Raw genomic sequence first — 4401 nt, 5'->3', positions numbered from 1 at the left:
GCCCTTCATCACAGGTCTGCCTCTTTCCCTTCAGAAAGCTCTGGGTCTGCCTTGTGACTGGTGTGAACAGCTGAGTCAAAGAGAACATCTGAGAGTATCAAACCGCTCCTACCTGTCATCCCTGTGGGGATTTCCTTTGTGCGTCCTTGGTTGTCTTACCTAGTCATACCATGCTTGCCTGGGTTTACACCGTGATAGTTAAAAATACAAATAATAATCAAGATGTGAACTGTTATATGCTTAAAACATCAAGGCAGAGAACAAATTAATTAGCATGCAGTTCATAAATGTGACATTGATGAATTACAGCATAGCTATTGATTAATCATATATCAATTACAGTGGTCTAAGCACTATAACTACAAATCAATTTAGACCTATCTGTGAACTGAGTATCAGTGTAAGAAATTAAATCAAAGACTGAATGGTACAAAAGTGCAGGCTAAGGTTTAACTCCCAGCTGATGCACGAGTAACGTGCTTGATTAACACTAATGGAAAGCTAACTAGATATGCCTGCAGTGTGCTGATATGAGAACAAACTTCAGCTGATTGAAGACTCCCTCACTATTTATCCTGTTTTGGGCTCTGTTATAGGCACCTCATTAAAGAGAAAGTATGACCCCAACCTGGGTGTAATAGAGCTGCCACTAAGGTAAGCATGCCATTTATTCAGCCACAATACTATAGGAGTTAATTTGGTAAGGTTTGTTTCTACAGCACTATAGTATACCTAGTTTTTATTAAACACAAAAAGAGATGGGGATTAATTTATGGAAATAATTCCTGTAGCTTCAGTGGAGTGTTTAACAGAATATATTTTGCCAGACCTGGTCATAATTCAGGAGAGTAGAAAACAAACTCTTGTGACCTAGGCACAGGAAAGTAATTTGAAAACAGCTGTTGAGTACTTTTGACAGAAATTTTAAAGATTGAGTGTTTTGTTTCTCTTCCACAGATATTTGTCAGAGAACTTTTAATTCCTGACACACATGCAAAAAAAAAAAAAAAAGAAAAAATTTTAAGTTAGGCACAGCCTGGGCAATTTTTTTCAATGTATTTTAAAGTTTTCACTTTAAAAAAGGAAAAATTACTTCTTCCAAGGAATCCCAGCTGGACATTCAATTTTTTTTTTTTTTTCTTCCTTATAAAAAAGATCACACTAGTTTTGTTGAAAGAAGTGTTTCTAGTTTGGGTGGGATCCCCTCTGTGATACTGAGACACACAGCTTGTAAGTAAACTGCTGGTAAAACAACACTTTTTTGAAATTTCTTTACTGAAAGAGTGGTCAGGCCTTGGAACAGGCTGCCCAGGGAAGTGGTGGAGTCACCATCCCTGGAAGTATTTAAAAGATGTGTAGATGAGGCACTTAGGGACATGGTGTAGTGGGCGTGGTGGTGTTGTGTTGACGGTTGGACTCGATGATCTTAGAGGTCTTTTCCAACCTTAATGATTCTATGATTCTATGAAGTGTTTCCTCTTTCAAGGAAGACAAAGCTTTCAAGGTCTTAGAGTAAAATGCTATCTTCTTAAGTTTAGGAGCTTAAGGATGTCTCTACAGATGTTTTCAAATGCATCTTCCTCTCTTCACCAACTAGGAGAGGTCCAACACCTTTTCCTGTTGCAGAAAATTCAGGGAGCAGAGGCATCTGGCCTCTGGGTGCTGCTCCAAGAGGTCTCGCTTTCCCCTGCACCCCACGTCAGATTTGTGGCACTATGAGGCTTGCATCTGATGTGGAAGTGGGCACGTACATGAGGGTGACTGCACAGAGCCCTGAATGTCTTTCGGTTTTCCTTGCATCCTGCAAGGCTGCAAACTTCAAAGTAGCTGTGCTCCTGACATGGATTGTTTCCACTCAATTTACGTTATCCAAATGGTGGTGAGATACCAGGAAGCAGAAACTCTGTTTTCCCGTTGTTTGCAGGTAGCTAGGTGACCCCAAGAAAGAATTTCTGCAATGAAAAAAAAACAAATTTGTGTTCCATCCTTTCATTCCTGGAAGTAACAAAAGCCTTGTGGAACATACTGCTACACTGTTGTCAACATAATGATAGTGTTTGTAAAATAAACTCCCACAAACACGCCAATAATTAGAATGTCTTTTTTCCCCCTCCCAACCTTATGTTCCTTTGAACACAATGACATCAATGTTCATTAATTCTATATTTGAATGTTTGTCTTCTGTGGCAGCTCTACCAAATAAACAAAGCAAAACTATTTAACAATGAGAAGAGGTAAAATGTTTATATGGGAAGGGAATAAAACCAGTGATGGCAACAAAACTCTTAATCAAACTCAATTATACAGACCAGGCACAATCTGCCACAGCTTGCTGACTTTAGTTATAGCATTCTGCGAGGAGAAATGTTGTTTCATTTACAGCCCTATGGAAAAAGTTCTTGGTTAAACATCATGGAGGAAAATCACAGAGTGGATGAGTTCTTGGCAAAAAAATTTTGATCCTAGTGATAACCAAAAAACGATGGGTATAAATCGGATGTGGCCGTTCCCTCTAAAACACTGTAGAAGATATCAGTCGGGTCAGTGTTTCTGATTATGCATCTATCTGCTGGAAACTATGTCAATCTTTACTCCTGAGGTACATTTTAACAGCAGCGAGCAAAACCCTTCAGGAAAAAGCAAAACATCTCCTCCTGAAAAAAACTTTTAGCAGCTGGAGATTCATGTTTAGCAAATCCATTTAACTGAATTCATTAAAGTTAGCTAAACAGTGATCTAGAAAACAATAAAGGATAATACTTCCCAACCTCCTGTGTTGAAGAAACATCTCCTCTAAGAAGAAAAGGCAAAGAGTATATGAAGAATGTATTTTTTAAAAGTGTATGTTCCTAAAACTGTGGTTGGTGTTGGAGCAAAGGTCTTTGGGGTTCACTGAGGTTCAAAGTCAAATTGGGAGTTTGGCCCTCCATAGATGAGGCTAGGCTGTAACAAAAAAAACCCAGATCTTTCTGGCCTCAGAAACCAACCTGACTTACACCTGGAGGTTTTTTAAGACCTGTGCATCATTTTGGCTGTGGGATGTGTTTAAATGGAACATTATAGCATCCTCCCTGCATCCAACTCTTTAGACAGGGATGATTTTTTTTCTTGAGGAAAAACATTGATTGTTCTCACTTTTAAGGAGGCAATTTAGACTAATTATTTCCTTCCTACCATGGGTAGATTCTACGTTATTTTGTAACAGAAAGTGAAAGATAACTAAAATGTAGAATATGATTTCAAAGTGTGCCTACTGCAGTACATGTAAATAAGAGGAAAATATCGAAAAGAGGGACAGCTAGCTACGACGTCACTTACATGACTTTCATATGAGAAGCTTCTATGAATATAGAGGATAGTCCAATAAAACTGCTCAATCAAATTCTTGGTTTAGAACCAGATCCACCTAAAATCATATACTTTTTTTTTTTTTTTTGAGGAGTCTTAAAACTGTCTCAATTGCGAATCCTTTTAAATGTCCATCTAAATGTCCAGGCTAAGTGCCAAGAGGAAATCAATCTCTGCTGACTCTCTGAAATCTTCCAAGTGTGATAAGCCTAATAGGAACATTTGTCCATTTTATGTTACCTTCAGGAGCTTTTACAGTGAAAGTCTCACCTCTTTTCTACTGCTTTGCATGCAGTGACGATTAATTTTTAGTTGAACATACTCACTCAAAGCAAAATTAGCTTCTTGCTAGAACAGTGTGAAAGCAAACTCATTTCTGGCATGTTTTGATAGAAGAATACATTTTCTCTAGAAGATGCCTGAAAAAACTGCCTATGAAAACATTCACATTTATATGAGGGCAATAAAACGAAACACTCTGGGAACACATACTTGGTGGTAGTTTGGTATATTTTCAGTTTCCTTGGAAAACCTGCAAAAGCTTTTACTCAGTTGCCCCTCTTCCTCAAAGGAGGGTGCTGAGTTTCCCACCTGCTTTTGCATCGTGGAGGCAAGAGGCATGAGAAACTGTTTCAGAGAAAGTTTCTTTCCCATTAGTGCAGCCTTATTTTGTGATGGACTAGCAGGTGAACAGCCCCTGTCTGTCTGTCTGTCTGCCTAGATACGTATTTTACATCTGTCGCTCTGGCATCTAGAAATTAGGCTCTGTCTTCTGCATTATTGTTATTCATGCTCTGTCACCCTTGTTCCATCTCCCCTCCCTTTCGGGGCTCACTGATCTGCCCTGAGCTGGTTTGGGAGGATCCCGTGGTGGCTTCCCTGCAGCTCAGGAATGGACAGAGCTGGGATTTGCTATGAAGTGGCCTCCCTGCATCTCAGCTGAGTCCTCCGCACCACGCTTCTGCTACTCCTCGAGGTAGGACTTCCAATCCAGCAAAGGAGACAGGAGATGAAGATCATAGTGAAATTCAAATTAGGGGCTGCAAGTACACA

This window comes from Calonectris borealis, chromosome W (assembly GCF_964195595.1).
Source record: "Calonectris borealis chromosome W, bCalBor7.hap1.2, whole genome shotgun sequence".
Classification (NCBI taxonomy): domain Eukaryota; kingdom Metazoa; phylum Chordata; class Aves; order Procellariiformes; family Procellariidae; genus Calonectris; species Calonectris borealis.
Note: the sequence above shows the minus strand (reverse complement) of the source record.